An 18,415-nucleotide genomic window follows, 5' to 3' on the forward strand; every position below is an offset into this window, starting at 1 on the left:
CTCAATCTTTATGATTAGCACTGCTAACCAGAAACGATACTGGAGCATCGATAAATGTCATGGCGGAGGTCACGTAGAGAAGCTTGCAGCCGAGACCTCCCTTGACTTCAACCCATGTCAGAGTATTTGCCTATGGACAAGCTCAGCCGCTTACAATGAGAGGCAGGTTCTGATCTCACATTCGTCATGGGCCATGTGAAGTAGAGGCCTGTGTGTACGTAGCGAGGAGGGTCAGTGCACACTGTTGAGATGTCACACAGATGAAGCTTAAGGCATAGTAACGTTCACGCTTGCTGTTTATATTGAGTCGTTCACTGTGATATTGTAGAGTCATTTTCACAAGTGTTTAAAGGAATAGGGTGCCTCAAGACCAAAGAAATCACCCTCCACATAGACAAATTAGTTCAACCTGTAGCCCTCTGCCATAGGCGGGTTGCATTCCACCTTTGGCCTTTACTGGAAAGGGAACTTGAGAAATTAAAAGCTGCAGGAAGCATTGAAAAGGTAAAGGGTCCAACGCCATGGGTGACACCGATTGTAGTGGCTAGGAAAACAAAACAACCTGGAGAGGTCAGAATTTGCATAGACATGAGACTGCCCAATGGCGCGATCAAAAGAAAACGTCATTTGACTCCTACGATTGATGACATCATTGGGGAACTAAGCGAGGCACGGTTGTTCTCGAAACTAGATCTTCAGTCTGGATACCATCAATTAGTCTTAGCAGAAGAAACAAGATATATCACAACGTTCTCAAGTCATGTAGGACTTCGTTGTTACCAGAGGCTAAATTTTGGGATCCCCAGCGCGACAGAGGTGTTTCAGAACTCTATTAGGGAGCTTCTGATCGATTTGCCTGGAGTAATCAATGTTAGTGATGACATTCTGATTCATGCCAAAACCATCCTAGAACACCATGATCAATTAAAAAGGTTTTTCAGCGCACCCAAGGATCTGGTCTAACTCTCCACAGAGAGAAGTGTGAGTTCTTGAAGGATGAATTACAATTCTTCGGCTATGTGTTCTCTTCGGAGGGAGTTGCGCCAGACCTGGACAAAGTGGCAGATATCAAGAATGCTCCCCAGCCAACCAATGTGACTGAAGTCCTCAGTTTCTTGGGTATGGTAAACTACTGCGGAAGGCTCATCAAGAACCTGACGTCCCTCATGCAGCCACTGAGAGATTTGACCAAAGCCAACACTACATGGTGTTGGAGTCCGGTCCATGAGGAGGCGTTCCAGGCGACTAAAGATGCATTGTCAGCAGACACTGCCCTGCGATATTTTGAACCAAGGAAAGACACCACCATAGCTGTGGATGCCAACCTAACATGATTAGGAGCGGTACTCATACAGAAACTGCAAGGAGATGAGTGGGCTCCAGTGGCATACGCCAGCAGATCGTTACCAGAAATGGAGAGGAGATATTCGCAGGTTGAACGAGAAGCAATTGCCATACATTGGGGATGTAAGCACTTTCACCTCTATGTGTATGGACACCTGTTTACCATTACGACTGACAATAAGCCATTGATCCCACTTTTCAATGGCACTGCTTCGAAGCCACCTCCTCGCATTGAGAAATGGATGCTACAACTGCAAGAGTACAGCTGCAAGGTGGAGTATCGCCCAGGCCAAAATAATGCAGCAGATAATCTCTCCAGGCATCTGAGACCAGCCACCTCCTCTAAAGAAAGTGAGGCTCAGGAAACGGAAGAATATGTACGGTGTATAGTGGAAAGGTCTCGCCTGTGACCCATCTCAGTCGAGGCAATTCAATGAGCCACTGCCCAGGATGAAAACCTGCAATGAGCTATGTGGTGCAGTGGAGACTCAGGCATGGCACTCTGCGAGGAAACAGTGGTGGAACCTCACACCTGATGCGCTGGCCATTATGGAGACCTTATACCGCGTCCCTCAAGAATTGACTCTTAGCAGTGAAGGCTGTCTTCTCAGAGGACATCGGCTGGTGATTCCCTCATATTTGACTGACAAGGCAGTCCACCTAGCTTATGCTGGCCATCAAGGCATGGTTAAGACTAAGGCCCATATTTATACTTTTTTTGCGCCGCATTTGCATAATGTTTTGACGCAAAAGCAGCGCAAACTTACAAAATATAATTGTAGTTTGTAAGTTTGCACCTGTTGGAATTTTTTGCTTATGCAGGATCATCCCCAATCTTTTTGCCTCCTGCCTCCTAATTTTTTCTGACCTGTTGCTGTTGGCTTTTGAACTCTGAGCACTTTACCACTGCTAAACAGTGCTAAAGTGCATATGCTTTCTGTGTAAATTGTATGTGATTGGTGCATCCATGATTGGCATATTTGATTTACTAGTAAGTCCCTAGTAAAGTGCACTAGAGGTGCCAGGGCCTGTAAATCAAATGCTACTAGTGGGCCTGCACCACTGGTTGTGCCACCCACATAAGTAGTTCTGTAATCATGTCTCAGACCTGTCATTGCAGTGTCTGTGTGTGCAGTTTTAACTGTAAATTCGACTTGGTAAGTGTACCCACTTGCCCGGCCTAAACCGTCCCTTTTCTCACATGTAATACACCCCTAAGGTAGGCCCTAGGTAGCCCCAATGGCAGGGTGCAGTGCAGGGTAGGGCATATAGTAATGTTTTTTTTTTATGTCCTGACAGTGAAATATTGCTAAATTCGTTTTTCACTGTTGCAAGGCCTGTCCCTCTCATAGGTTAACATGAAGGCAACCTTTAAATCTGATTAAAGTGTAGATTCCCTTTGGGAGTGGATGGACATGTGGAGTTTGGGGTCTCTGAGCTCACAATTTTAAAATGCATCTTTTAGTAAAGTTAATTTTAAGATTGTGTGTTTGAAAATGCCACTTTTAGAAAGTCAGCATTTTCCTGCTTATACCATTTCTGTGACTCTGCCTGGTTGTGGATTCCCTGTCTGGGTCAGTTTGACAGTTGGGCTGGTTGCACCTCACACAAGACAGTGACACAAAGGGAGCTGGGGTGTAGTCTGCATTTCCTGATGAGCCATCTGTGCTAGGAGGCAGGGAAGGAGTGGTCACTTACACCTGAAAAGGGCTGTGCCTGTCCTCACACAATGCCGTCTCCGACCCCCTGGTGAGTGTCTGGGGCCTGGCCTGGGGAAGGCAGGATTTCATATTCAAAAGAGACTTTACTTTGAAGTAAGCCTACTTCAAAGGAGAAACTGGGTGTAAGAAGGGCAACCAAAACCACAGACTTTAGATCACTTCTGGACATCAAGAGGAACCTCTGCCTGGAGAGGAGCTGAAGAGCTGAGGAGAAGTGCTGTCCTGCTTGTGACTGTGCTTTGTGGAGCTCTCCTGCAGTTGCTGCTTCTGCCAGAGTAAGAGGGGAAAGACTGGACTTTGTGTGCCTTGCGTCTTGTGAAGAAATCTCCAAAGGCTTGATTTAGAGCTTGCCTCCTGTTGTTTGAAGTCTCAGGGACAGCAAAGACTTCTTTCTGCCAGCACCTGGAGTCTCTGGAGAGACTTTTGCTCTGACAAGTGGTGCCCTATCCAGTCCCAGGGTCCTTGAAAGTAAAGCTGGTGGAAATCCAAGGAAATCAACTTCAGACGACTTCGGACCGACGGTGCTGCTGAATCCGGTGACGCTGCCTGCAACCGACTCCGTGATCTTCGCTGGAATGCGACGACCTTCGCTGGCCCGACGCTGCTGCAGCCCCACTGAAGTCCGTAACTCCGTGGAAGTCGCTGCACCACGTCGTGACCGATGCCTCTCAAAGTGCGCGGATTCAACGTTTCGCATAGATGCCGTGATCCCTGAATTCGTGCATCGACTTGTTTTCACTCTTCACCAAAGGTACTGTACTTGGGGGTCTATGCTACTCCGTGCCCGGCGCCGCTGGTGTCGGCTTGTTGGGAATGACTCCGTCACGACGCCATGTTAACACCTCATCGAAGCATTTTGTGTTTCGAAGTGCTATTTTTGAGTTTAATCTTTAAAAATTCATAACTTTACTTGTGTATGTCGGATTGTTGTTGTTGTGATCTTGTTTTGTTTAGATACATAAGTCCTATTTTTCTAATCTGGTCTTGTGTCATTGTGTAATGTTTTCATTAAGTTACTATGGTGGCCATTACAACCCTGGCGGACGGTGTTAAAGGTGCAGTAATACCTCAAACAGGCCGGCGGCCCAAAAAAGGGAATTATGACCGTGGCGGAAACCGCCAACATAGACAGCCACTTTAACACTCCGACCGCCACGGCGGTACAGACAAGCAGCGCGGCGGTCACCGCCAACAGACAGGCGGGAGACAATGTACCGTCCACAGTATTACAACCCGCCAATACGCCACCTTTTCCGGGGCGGATTCACCGTGGATAAAAACACGTCGGAAACAGCTTTTGCAATGGGAAAACGCTCACCCCTACACATCCCACGAGGAAGGAGGACACCATGGAGCCGGAATTACAAATACTCCCTGCCCTTGTCTTCCTGCTTATCTACGAACACCAGCAACGGCGGCGGCGAAAACAACGGTGAGTACTGCACCTACGACATAGGGGAGGCAAAAGTCAGAGGGACACACACGCAACACCCGCACCCCCACCCTCACCCTCGCACATTACATCACACACACCAATGCATTTCCAAACATCACAGTAACAACCCACAACCCCCCCGGAAGAATGCAAAGACAAAAGGAAATCATTTCGAAATGTATCAAAATACAGTTACCAAATATATACAGATATATATACACATTGAAAAGTATATACATTACGAGAAGTAGTACAGATATGCACATATCAATGTCCGTGCACCACTGGGCCAAAAATGCATGGGCGAGGCCCACACTAGATACCTGTCCACAAATGGAGAGAACACTGCAGGGGCATCAGATAGAAATACAACAGGCACCTCAGGGGGAATGGAAGGGGGGGCACCTCAGCCGGATTATAGCACCACGCCAGATCCACGACGGGGCTCCATGCCCATTGATGTATCCTGGGGAGTGCAAAGCCACAGTCTCTCAAGTCTCTACAGTGGGTGGTTTGCCCACTGTACCATCCTGGGGAGTGCAAAGCCACAGTCTCTCAAGTCTCTACAGTGGTTGGTTTGCCCACTGTACCATCCTGGGGAGTGCAAAGCCACAGTCTCTCAAGTCTCTACAGTGGTTGGTTCTCTCAAGTGGATAACAGTCTCCACTGGTTCTGGAGGGGGACTGGTGCCCAGAGTGCTTCATCCTGTTAAGGACAGACGGAGTGGATAACAGTCTCCACTGGTTCTGGAGGGGGACTGGTGCCCAGAGTGCTTCATCCTGTTAAGGACAGACGGAGTGGATGCATGTCTCCACTGGTTCTGGAGGGGGAATGGTGCCCAGACTGCATTAAGCTCCCCGTGACGGTTCCTGTCCCGTCACTGTCCCAGCTGTACATGGGTTAACGATGCTTGATGTGGCGGTGTTTTCCTTCTTCAGCGGTGCTTTGCCCTGTTCAACGGTGCTTTGCCCTGTTCATCGGTCTTCACCTTGGTGGTGATTTCCTTGTTCAGCGGTGCTTTGCCATGGCGGTCTTTGCCCTGTTCAGCTGTGCTTTGCCCTGTTCAGCGGTGCTCTGCCCTGTTCAGCGGTGCTTTGCCCTTTTCAACGATGCTTTGCCCTGTTCAGCGGTCTTCACCATGGCGGTGATTTCCTTGTTCAGCGGTGCTTTGCCATGGCGGTCTTTGCCCTGTTCAGCGGTGCTTTGCCCTTTTCAGCGGTGCTCTGCCCTGTTCAGCGGTGCTTTGCCCTGTTCAGCGGTCTTCACCATGGCGGTGATTTCCTTGTTCAGTGCTGCTTTGCCATGGCGGTCTTTGCCCTGTTCAGCTGTGCTTTGCCCTGTTCAGCGGTGCTCTGCCCTGTTCAGCGGTGCTTTGCCCTTTGCAGCGATGCTTTGCCCTGTTCAGCGGTCTTCACCATGGCGGTGATTTCCTTGTTCAGCGGTGCTTTGCCATGGCGGTCTTTGCCCTGTTCAGCGGTGCTTTGCCCTTTTCAGCGGTGCTCTGCCCTGTTCAGCGGTGCTTTGCCCTTTTCAGCGGTGCTTTGCCCTGTTCAGCGGTCTTCACCATGGCGGTGATTTCCTTGTTCGGTGCTTTGCCATGGCGGTCTCTGACCTGTGCATTGGTGTGTGGCATGACGGTCACTCATTGCCCAGCGGGGCTATTGCAGCCGGGGCCCTCCTGGGCACTGACTCCGGCGGTGGTCCCCTGACCAGTGACGATACTCCTGCCCTCCTGGGCACTGACTCCGGCGGTGGTCCCCTGATCAGTGACGATACACCTGCCCTCCTGGGCACTGACTCCGGCAGTGGTCCCCTGACCAGTGATGAAACTCCTGCCCTCCTGGGCACTGACTCCGGCGGTGGTCCCCTGACCAGTGACGATACTCCTGCCCTCCTCGGCACTGACTCCGGCGTTGGTCTCCTGACCAGTGACGATACTGCTGCCCTCCTGGGCACTGACTCAGGCGGTGGTCTACGGACCAGTGACAACGGTGCTGGCGGTGGCGTCCCGGCCGCCGGGGAGGATGGCGCCCTTCTCCGCCGTGCTGCTCTTACCAGGATGTGCAGACTTCTTCTGGCACTTCACCACCTTTGGAGGAGTCACAGCTGACTCTGCAATCCCCCTGGGACCCTTGTGAGCAGTTTTGCCTCCAGGAGTCTTCACCCTGTCCCATCGGCCACTTTCCAACTTGAGATGCTTTACAGGGGCGGACTGGCAGTGCTTTGGCTCCGTGTCACACTGCCTGCCCTGGTGGCCGGTGCACTCCACACACCTGTAACACGCATCACTGGTACTGGAGTCTTTTTGGCTGAGGCGCTACTACAGGACTGATGAATTGGAGGGGTGGGGGTTTGGGGCAAAGAGGTCAACGTTGCAGAGGGAGAGTTTCTGATGAACACTGGGATGGGTAGCTGGAGGGGGTCTGGGAGTGGAGGAAGAGAAGGTGGTTGTAGGAGGTGTCACTTTAGGTGTTTTGGGTGCAGGTACTGGAGGCTGTCGTGAGGTGGATGGATGTTGGGTGTGTGGGTCCCTGCGTTTGTGTACTTTGGGAGGGGGCGTCACAGACACACTGGGAGTGGACACAGGGGACGTGTAAATGGTAGTGGGGGTGGTGAGTGCAGGTGAGCGGGGTGTGGTGCTGGGTGTTCTGGTGCGAGTCCTAGTGCCTGTAGATGTAGTGCATGCAGGTGAGAGTGTAGACGACACTGTGAGGGAGGAGGGAGACGACGAGGAGGGGGACACAGTGGAGGCAGTGGATGTTGCTGTGTCTGTATGTGGGTGATGCTTGTGTGAGTGCCTGTGGGTTGTGTGGTGCCTATGTTTGCCTGAGCTACTTTTGTGTGTTGTGGTGTATGCATGCTTGTCTGATGGTGTGCTTGGGATAGGCTGGGTACAGGGGATTGGGTCTGGGTGGAGGAAGTTGGAGGGGGGAGGCTAGACACAGGGACAATGGCTGCCATCAGTGCTGAGGCCAGAGATTGCAGGGTTCGATGATGGGCAGCCTGACCAGAATGAATGCCCTCCAGGAATGCATTAGTGTGTTGCAACTCCCTTTCTACACCCTGGATGGCATTCACAATGGTAGACTGCCCAACAGTGAGTGACCTGAGGAGGTCAATGGCCTCCTCACTGAGGGCAGCAGGGGTGACTGGGGCAGGGCCTGAGGTGCCTGGGGCGAAGGTGATGCCCACCCTCCTGGGTGAGCGGGCACGGGGCGAACGCTAAGGGGCTGCTGGGAGGGCGGTGCTGGTAGGGGAGGTGGCGGCTGTACCTGTAGAAGTGGGGGGCACAGATGGTGCCGCCACCACAAGGGAGCTCCCATCGGCGGACGAGTCTGTGTCGCTGGTTGGTGATCCGGTGACCGACGAGTTGCTCCCCTCGCCCTCCGTCCCGCAGGGGCCCTTTCTCCAGACGCAGCAGCCATTGTCTCTTCCAGACCGAGGTCACAGCAGCACTTGCAGTGTAGGTCCTCTCCTGTCGAAGATCAGGTATCGAGTGATTGAACAGATAGAAAATGGCGGTGACGTCCGCGGTGGTGACGTCCGTGGCGGTGCGTATCATCACCGCCGGCGCACTTCGTCATTGGCTCCTGGGACCCATAGGTTCCAATGTTAACCAATGCAGCATTGCGCCGTGGTCTACGACAGCCTACCGCGACGGTGTACAACGCCAGCGCAGATACCTCACATCCCATTGTCCCAGTTTAGAGGTCAGGCAGCCGCCATTTCAGGGGCCCACATGGCTTCATTTACTACAGCGTCACACATACCTAGGCCTACACTCAACACACATACAGGAAGAGTTTTGTCTTTGGTGTCGTGTTCTGTGTATCTGTGGGTACATACCTGGGATTTTGTTGAGTCTGTGGTCGCTGTTGTCCTTCCTAGGCACCGTCCGCTGGGACATTTGAGAAGATGGCGGAATCCTCCGGCTTACCAACTGCTGGTGGACCTGTTGACAATGGAGGAGTGACAATTAATCATCACCTACAAGTTTGACCGTGCCACTATCCAGGAACTATGTACCCAGTTGGAGCCAGACCTGATGTCACCAATCCGCCATCCCACTGGAATCCCCCCTGACGTGCAGGTGCTGTCAGTGCTCCATTTCCTTGCAAGTGGGTCTTTTCAGACAACAGTGGCCATGGCATCAGGGATGTCCCAGCCTATGTTTTCCAACGTGTTGTCCAGAGTGTTGGCTGCCCTGCTGAAACACGTAAGGAGCTACATCTTTTTCCCTCAGGTGGAGGATTTGGCTACAGGGAAAGGTGACTTCTATGCCCTTGGACATATCCCCAACATCATAGGTGCTATTGATGGCACCCATGTAGCTCTGGTCCCCACCCACAGGAGTGAACAGGTGTACAGGAACCGGAAGAGTTATCATTCCATGAATGTACAGATGGTATGTTTGGCAGACCAGAACATCTCGCAGGTAAATGCTATGTTCCCTGGCTCAGTGCGGGCGGCCTGTCCACTAGCGCCGGCGGAGGTGGTGGGCAGTTCACCGTCCAGGCTAGTGTCTGGTGCCACGGTGTCCCTCATGGTCTTTTGTATGTCCTTCAGCACCCCTACGATGGTGCCCAGGGCGGAGCTGATGTTCCTGAGCTCCTCCCTGAACCCCAAATACTGCTCCTCCTGCAGGCGCTGGGTCTCCTGAAACTTGTCCAGGACCGTCGCCATCGTCTCCTGGGAGTGGTGGTAGGCTCCCATGATGGAGGAGAGGGCCTCGTGGAGAGTGGGTTCCCTTGGCCTGTCCGCCCCCTGTTGCACAGCAGCCCTCCCAGTTCCCCTGTGTTCCTGTGCCTCCGTCCCCTGGACCGTGTGCCCACTACCACTGCCCCCAGGTCCCTGTTGTTGTTGGGGTGGTGGGTTCTCCTGGGTTCCCTGTAGTGGTGGACACACCGCTGATTGACGTGTCCTGGGTACGGAGGTATGGGCCCGCTGGGTGGGTGCTGTGCTGGTGTTACCAGAGGGTGGAAGGTCAGTGTTGGGCTGTGCCTGTGCAAGGGGAACTGAATGTCCCGAGGCCCACGATGGTCCGGGCTGGTCATCAGGATCCAGTAGGGCAGAGCTGCTATCGTCACTGTGGGCCTCTTCTGTGGGTGGAGTGGAGTTGTCTGGACCCTCCGGTGTGGTGATGTTCCTTAGTGGTCCTGCAGGGATATAAGAGCATGATTATTGCATCTCTGTGTGTAATGGTGTGCAATGGGTGGGTGTGCGTGTACCCCAGTGCAAGCATTCCTGTGTGTGGGTTTGTTTGATGATGGTTAGGGGGTTGTTATGGGTATGTGCAGTGGGCATGCTTTGGTGAGGGGTGACCATGCTTAGTTGTGTCATGCAGGGCTTGGTGTTGGGATGAGTGGTTTGTGTTATTAGTACATTAGTGAGGAGTTGGAGTGATAGGGGAGGGGGTGAGGGTGGGGGTGTGTGATAGCATGCAGATAGGGTGGGGGATATGATAGTTGAGATTTGACTTACCAGTGTCCATACCTCCACCGACTCCTCCGAGGCCCTCTGGATGCATGATGGTCAAGACTTGCTCCTCCCATTTTGTTAGTTGTGGGGGAGGAGGTGGGGGTCCGCCGCCAGTCCGCTGAATCGCAATGTTGTGCCTGGAGACCACTGAACGCACCTTCCCCCGTAGGTCATTCCACATCTTCCTGATGTCCTCCCGATTTCTTGGATGCTGTCCCACAGCATTGACCCTGCCCACTATTCTGCGCCATAGCTCCATCTTCCTGGCTATGGATGTGTGCTGCACCTGTGAGCCAAATAGCTGTGGCTCTACCCGTAGGATTTCCTCCACCATGACCTGGAGCTCCTCCTCGGAAAACCGGGGGTGTCTTTGGCGTGACATGGGGTGGTGTGGGTGATGTGTGGGGTGGTGTAAGTGTTGATGTGTGTGGTGATGTGTAGTGGTGTGTGGTGTATTGTGCGTGTAATGTTGTATGGGTGATGGTGTTGTGTGCCTCTGTGTTGTGGGGTTCTCAGTTGCTGTGGTCGCTGGCTCTCTGGCCTTCGTCCGTGAATTGTGGTCGTAGGGGTTTGTGGGTGATGTGGGTGTGTGTTTTATATTGAATTGGGTGTGTGGGAGTGGTGTGTGTATGTGTATCAAGTGTGTGTATTTAGAACTGTCCAATGTGGCGGTGTTTTGGAGATGTGTGTGTATTTTGAGCGCTGCGGTGTGTACCGCCAATGGAATACCGCGTTTGAAAGACCGCCGCGTGGATTCGTGGGTGGTGATAGCATGTGCGTGTTTCTGTTGGCGTGACGGTGGAGGAATTGTTTTCGCCAGTTTATCACTGACCTTTGGTGTGGCAGACTTGTGCGGGTGTCTGAATTTCGGCGGATTCCGAGATGTGTGTCATAATAGCTGTGGCGGAATTCCGCTGCCTCAGCGGTGTTTTGGCGGTCTTCTGCACGGCGGTAAGCGGTTTTTACCACCAATGTTGTAATGACCCCCTATGTGTGTTGGTACAAATACTTTACACCTAACACTCTGAAGTTAAGCCTACTGCTCTGCCAAGCTACCAAGGGGGTAAGCAGGGGTTGGCTGAGGGTGATTCTATTTTACCCTGACTAGAGTGAGGGTCCTTGCTTGAACAGGGGGTAACCTGACTGTCAAACAAAGAAACCATTTCTAACAGCGCCGCTTTTGCGTAAAACAATAGCGCAAACACGGCTCAAAAAAAGTATAAATATGGGTCTAAGTGTCGGATGAGAACTAAATTATGGTTACCAATGATAGACATAAAAGTTGAAGAGCTAGTGCGCTCCTGTCCCTGGTGTCAGGTAACAGGAGAACCAAGTGTGCCAGTCCGAGTAGAAACTGAAGAACGTCCCACCAGACCGTGGGTTGCAGCCAGCCTTGATTTCGGGAGCCTTCCTGATGGAAAGCACATAATGGTACTGATTGACAATTTCTCTTGATATCCAGAAGTTGAAGTTGTACAATCTTTAACAGTGAAAGAAGTGATACCCAAGTTATAAAAAATGATTGCAACTCATGGAGTGATGCAAGAAGTTAGAACGGGTAATGGTCCACCATTTCAAGGAAAAGAGTTCACTGAATACCTTACATCTCTTGACATTAAACATCGGAAAATAATGCCTCAAGGGAAACATACTTTTTTACGACTTTTTTTTTACGAAAGTCGTGGTTAACGAAAGCGCAACAACGCTTTTTTTAACCACGACTCTGTTTTTTTGTGCCTTAACTACGTATGTTCTGAACAACGAACATGCGTGGTTAAGGTACAAAGAAGGGAGTTGGCGAAGGTAAGTGGTGGGTTTAGGTTTTGGGGAGGGGGTGGGGGGTTTTAGGTTTTGGGGTGGGGCATTTTTGGTTTTGGGGAGGGGGTGGGGCTTTAGGGGGTTTTAGGTTTTGGGGTGGGGTTGGGGGGGTGGGGCGTTTTTGGTTTTGGGGAGGGGGAGGGGGTTAGGGGGTTTTAGGTTTTGGGGTGGGGTTGGGGGGGTGGGGTGTTTTTGGTTTTGGGGAGGGGGTGGGGGGTCAGGGGGCTTTAGGTTTTGGGGTGGGGCATTTTTGGTTTTGGGGAGGGGGGTCAGGGGGTTTTAGGTTTTGGGGTGGGGTTGGGGGGGTGGGGCGTATTTGGTTTTGGGAAGGGGGTGGGGGGGTTAGGGGGTTTTAGGTTTTGGGGTGAGGTTGGGGGTGGGGAGTTTTTGGTTTTGGGGAGGGGGTGGGGGGTCAGGGGGCTTTAGGTTTTGGGGTGGGATTGGGGGGGTGGGGCGTTTTTAGTTTTGGGGAGGGGGTGGGGGGTCAGGGGGTTTTAGGTTTTGGGGTGGGGTTGGGGGGGTGTAGGGGAGGTTGAAGTTGAAGAAGGACCTTGTGAGGGGAAAGAGTTTCTCCTGAAGGACTCAAAAACGTACACAATTTTACGGGGTAAGCTGACATTAACAGAGGCTGATTCTATGAAATGAAGGAGAAAGTAGCGTGAGTGTTAAGATGCTTGAGTTTTCTGACAAGACTCAGTGAATGACTGGCTTGTAGGTACTATAGAAATGTTTTAGGAGTGATTGCCAAAGATGCATAAAATAGTACGAGTCTACTTGGTGTAAAGTGAACTTAACATAATAATTGAATGTTCTTAACACAGATTTGAGAGAATAGGTTAGGTGGCATTTGGTGTATTTGATCAGTATATATCTTCAAGTAAAATATAAATTATCAGAAGCTACATTTCAATTAAGTGCAATATTGAAAACAATACATATAAATCACCCAGGTGCACTCAACCTAAAGAAAATAAATTTACAATCACATCCCTATGACAAAACCAAGCTGTCTTATCCCAGTATTTACAGTGGATCTAGGTATTTGGATTTACCAATCTGACCCTTATCAGACACACCTAACCACCATCATAGACAAAAGAAAATGGCATTCCTATAGAATGGTAAGAACAGGCATTTCGATGCTGACATGCTATGTGATAGACTTTAAAACATCTGCTAGCACCTAATCATTTCTGGCCTATCTGACTTCTGATCCAGGTTTTTAGTGTCATGTTGGTCTTTTACACATTCCTGTTCTAGGATATTTATATGATGTTTGGCCCATTACATATTTTCCTCTGGGGGTTCATAACTTTTCCATCAAATTGAATACAACCCCATAAACAAATATGTCAGGAAAGTACTTCCTATGTTTAAACTTTAAACCTTCCTTATCCAGGTTAGTCTCCTACAAAAGCAGACTTTGGGAGTTGGTGACTGTGTTGCAGCATTACTTGTGAGTTGTTGGTCACTTGAACAGTTCTCTTGTCTGATCTTTTGTTTGGCTGTACTTATCTTTCAGCTGTCTATCTTCTGCCTGACCTCTTGATTGACTCCTGATAGTTTTATTTTTTTGTTTCAGGTTCTTTTCCATCTGAGCAACTGGATTTTTCTCCAGTCTGCTTCCTCCATCACTCCTGTTTCAGTTTACAAACTGGACTAAGGAGCTATAAAAAAGAGCTTCAGACCATATCTTCATAGAAAGGAATCCGACATTCTCACCTAGAAGACCTGCTTTTGACAGATTGTGATACCAACATCCTAATTCTGGAGCATCTCAGATGGATCATGTTCAACACCTCTTTACAACAGTTACTTGCCTAACAGCCCAAGCTCAGACTCCATTAACTTTAAATGCCATGCTTCAACAATCTTTGACTATCTTCTAGCAGTCTTTCTTGGATCTTCCCTTTCACAGGAGTGAGTGAACTAAAAGGTGATGGCAATCCCAGAAAATGTAAGCAATGTCTTGATGTTTGCATAGTCACTTTCAATTTCAAACGTCATGTTTATGCTTCCTACTATATCAAGGTGGGTTCATTGTTAGTAATTGCACTAGAAGCACCTTAACTTGGGCGACACCACAAATGTTACTAGGAACCCCTTATTTGATGATTACCCAGCTTGCTCAGATGCCTTTAAATGAATGCTTCACAGTCAAGACTAATGATATTCCATGGATTACAGGTAACTAGAATGTGCCTGTTAGAAATGGGGTTTCTGGTTGGCTAGGGTATGCACCTAAGCCAGGCAGAACCCACCCATTCTAGTCAGGGCAAGGGAGTTACACGTCCAAGATAACCCTTGCTCACTGTAATGTGGGGCCCTAGGCCCTCATGCTAGTAAAGGAAGGGACGCAGACACGGTAGTAGGGTAGTACTGAACTGGCCTCAGGCACGTGTGCCCGGCCCCTTTTATTGGCAGGGTCACCTGACTGGTGACGCCTGTGTTGGGTGGGTGTGGGTTATACAAGTAAGACCAGCCCTCAGCAGAGTGGCTGACAGAAACACTAGAATGAGTCCAGCTGGACTCTACATCCCTCCCAAACTTTATTGAGGAACCAAACAAAAGTCCAACCCGTAAAAGAAACAATAACAAAGCACCACAATCAGTCTCTCAGCCTCGAAAAGGCAGACTGCAGAATTGCAGTGGACATGGTGCAGCTGGGAGCACCCGGACACCTCCGCACGAGTCCATAATTTAACCAGGTACAGCTGGGCACGAACACAGTGTGGATGAAGTCCAGATACTTCAGTCGCTTGTCCACGACCTCACAGTTCGCTGGATATTGTCGATCCGGTCCTGCCTGGGCTCATGTGGTCAAAGTCTATTTACAGCTTCTGATGCGGGTGCATCTGGAGCAGTGGTGAGTCCACTGTACACAGTTCTGGACGGCATTCTGACTCTGGAGATTGTCTACCTCCTAAGACTGCAGATGACGTGACGGCCTGGGGCACCTGGGAGTCCAGCAGCAGAGAAGCGGCAGTCTTCCCTCTCGTGCCAGATCTCCATCAAGCAGGAGTCTCCTCGAGGCCCTTTCGCGGGCTTCCACAGGACTGTGTGGACTGTGCTTGCCTATCTCAGGCCCAGCAAAGACGTCTCAGAGGAACAGCCTACAGGACCACATCCTAGTCTCGCATGGAGCCACAAGGGTTGTTGATGCAGGGTCCGCTTGCTCGAGCCATCCGGATTCAGGTGCTCTGGCCATAGTGCAAAGTCTTCAGGTGACCAGTCTCTCGATATGAGACCTCCGTGCTGCCGGATGCCTGACGTGGAGCTGTCTCAGATGCATTCTCTCTCAGCGATATTCCGCTCTCACAGGAATTTGTTGGAGGCCCTTGTCCCTGGATTGCGACGGGACTGCGTGGGCTGTGCGGGCCAACATCGGCCACGCCAAAGGAGTCTCTCTGAACTGCCAACAGGGCCACGTCCTAGTCTTGTGCAACCCCAAGGGTGGATGGTCCAAATGATCTGGTCTGCTCTCACCGGCAGGCGTCTGGTTCACAGTGCTCATGGCAAGTGTTCAGATGATAAGTTTCTACGTTGCCAGACATGCCTTGTCAGCATCGGTTCTTGTTGCTGACTGTCTCCACTCAGGTGGTGCTGTGCTCCTCCTTCGATGATTGGGCGATGCACCTCATCATGATGATGATGTTTTTTTTTCATCCTGTTGCAGATCAAACAGGTGGCGGCGGCTTCTTCAGCGGAAGGACCACTTGATGGACATAGGGGCCACGGCGGGTCTTGTGTGGCCTGTGCAGTCGGCGTCAGGGATGCCATCACAGCCAAGCAGCCGGTGACAGGTGACAGGTCGGTCGTACTGGGAAGCGTGGGGGACCACCCGCATCGCTGTCTTCAGTGACGTCTGCTCACCCCGGTGACTGTCTTGTACTGATGGGTACCTCCTCATCTGCTCGCACGAGTCCTCAGTTGTGTCACTCTACTTCCTTCCACTTTCACACCTGCGATGGAGTTGATCTGTGGTGTGACCGGTCTGTCACACTCCTCTCCTCCTTTCTTGTTGGCATCGTGCCACTCTCTCTTCTCCTTGCTGTGGCATCGTGCCACAGGTCACATGTTGCGGCACATGGACCTTGCGCTGCACCTCTGCTGGTACATCTTCCTCTTTGTCCTCGACGTGGCGTTGTGCCACAGGTCGCATGCTGCCTCACATGGACCTATCACTGCACCTCCTCTGGTGCATCTTGCTCGGTCGCAGCCTCTCACAGGCTGAGTCCTGCGGGTAGGACATGATCTGCTCTTCATGCAGACCTCTCCCGGTCTGGTCCGTTCCTGGATCCTCACGGTGGACCTCTCTCTGGCAGGAGGGTCCCCGCTCTCTTCCTCCTTCTTTTCACTCGAGGCACCGCTCTTGCGCCTCGAGGCTGCGCTGTTGTGGCGCTCACTCCTGCCATCTGCTCTGGCAGGGTCGGTCAGTTCAGATGACCTGCTCACTGATGGGCCAACAGTGGCCATGTTCCGTCGCTGCGCGGCCAGCTGACATGGCCTCTTTTCCCGTGCGTTACGTCACGCTCTCGGGTACTCTCTCCATCTTCACGGACTTTACCCATGTCGTCACATTCTCGGGCGCAGCTCTCTGTGCTCGCTGCGCACGTGTCAGTCTTTTTTTTTTCTGGGCGTCCTGTGGCAACGCCTGGCATGTCCCTTTCTTGTCCTGCGGTGATGACCATCACTGCTGGGGCATGTGGCGTTCTTTCGTCGGTGGCGGCGGACGGCCGCCAGAGGCTGCGCAGACCATGCGCGCTCTCTTCGTACCTCACGTGGCACTTGCGTCCGTTTCTCACCGTTGCAGCTTGGCTAGGGCAGCTGCAGTCTTCTCCTTCCCTTTTACAGCGTCGCTTCCTTCTTCTTCGCCGTTTCCGTCTTCTGCGCCAATTCTATCCACGGGCGCACTCTTGGTTTGGAGCAGTCACTTTCTGAAGGTGCTGCTGTAAACTTTCCTTCATCCAAGCTTGCTTTATCTTTAAAACAGAAATAGGGTGCAATACCAGCTCTGGCCACTGGATGCCAGTAGTGCACTTTTTTTTCCTAGCTTCTAGACGGTCTTTCCTGTTACCGGCCTCGTTTGTTTCAACAGATGCCGGTGAGGAGGGCGTGCTGCTGGGAGGACTCCGTCATGCTGGTGGGGGCTGCAGGTAAGTGCAAGTTTATATATTTTCTTTCTCATCTCCCCCTTTTCTCTTCCTCTTTTTTTTTCTTCTGTCCACTTTATTTTTCTTCTAAAACTGCACAGCCTCGTTTGAAGAGGCGTGCAGATGGCACGAATTTTAGTGAGGGGTTTGGGGGCTCCGGGCACTGTTTTTTTTCTTTCCTGTAGGTGCGTGTGAGCACCTCTCTTCTTTACTCCTTTCTGGGAGGTGGGGGCGCGGCCGTGGGCACCTGGTGCGTGTCTGCACCATGTTATTTCGGTGCGTGTCTGCACCTCATCCTTGAATTCCTGCCGGGACAAGGGGGGGGCAGCCCCTGGGCATTTTCCATTCTTCTTTGGTGCATGCCATCACCATCGGTGATCTCAAGTTGCGGCCGCAGCAGTCCTCCGTGCTGCGGCCGTTTTCCGGCATTTTTGGGGTGGGGCGGCCCTAGGCATTTTCTTCGGTGCGCGTGTGCACCATTATTTAAAATGAAAACGGGGCGACCGGCCCGGCCACAATACTTCTTCCCCTCACTGCGCACGGCGCGCGACAGCGCCAATTTAGAAGGACCAAGGGGGGAAAACGGCCCCGGCAATTTTCTTTTTTCCTTGGTGCCGATCGCACCATGTTCTCCACACGCGACCGCAGCAGCACGGGACACGCTGCGGACCGCGTTCTTTTCCTGGGCTGACCGGCCCCATTTTCGCACATTCTTCGATGGGGGGGGGGGCGGCCCTAGGCATTTCTCCATTCGGGGTGCAGCGCCGAGCGCTTGTGCAGGGGGGCGGCCCTGGGCATTCTCTTTATTTTCTTAACGGCGCACAACAGCGCCTTCTCTCCATGTGCTGACTCTGGGGGGGGCGCGCTCAGGGCAATTCCTTCTGGGGGGCACCGGGAACACGAGCCTCACAGCGCTTTATTTATTTTCAGCACCGCAGCCGTTTTGGCAGCGCTGCGGACGCTATCATCGACAGCACTCACCCCCTTCTTTACACCAGTGTGACTGGGGCTGCGACGGCCTCGCTTTTCTCCTTTCCTCCACCGATTAGGTTCATGTCTGCAACCACGTGGGGTTGCAGATCCCATCCTCGTCGCCAATGTAATGTGGGGCCCTAGGCCCTCATGCTAGTAAAGGAAGGGACGCAGACACGGTAGTAGGGTAGTACTGAACTGGCCTCAGGCACGTGCGCCCGGCCCCTTTTATTGGCAGGGTCACCTGACTGGTGACGCCTGTGTTGGGTGGGTGTGGGTTATACAAGTAAGACCAGCCCTCAGCAGAGTGGCTGACAGAAACACTAGAATGAGTCCAGCTGGACTCTACACTCACCTCCTTGGTAGTTTGGCACGAGCAGTCAGGCCTAACCCGGAGGCAATGTGAAAGCGTTTGCACAACACACACAACACGTGTGACCCAAAATGTACACCACAAAGTAAACACAACACTGAGCTATGTAAAAATAAACTGT

Source organism: Pleurodeles waltl, chromosome 10 (assembly GCF_031143425.1).
Source record: "Pleurodeles waltl isolate 20211129_DDA chromosome 10, aPleWal1.hap1.20221129, whole genome shotgun sequence".
NCBI classification, from domain to species: Eukaryota; Metazoa; Chordata; class Amphibia; order Caudata; family Salamandridae; genus Pleurodeles; species Pleurodeles waltl.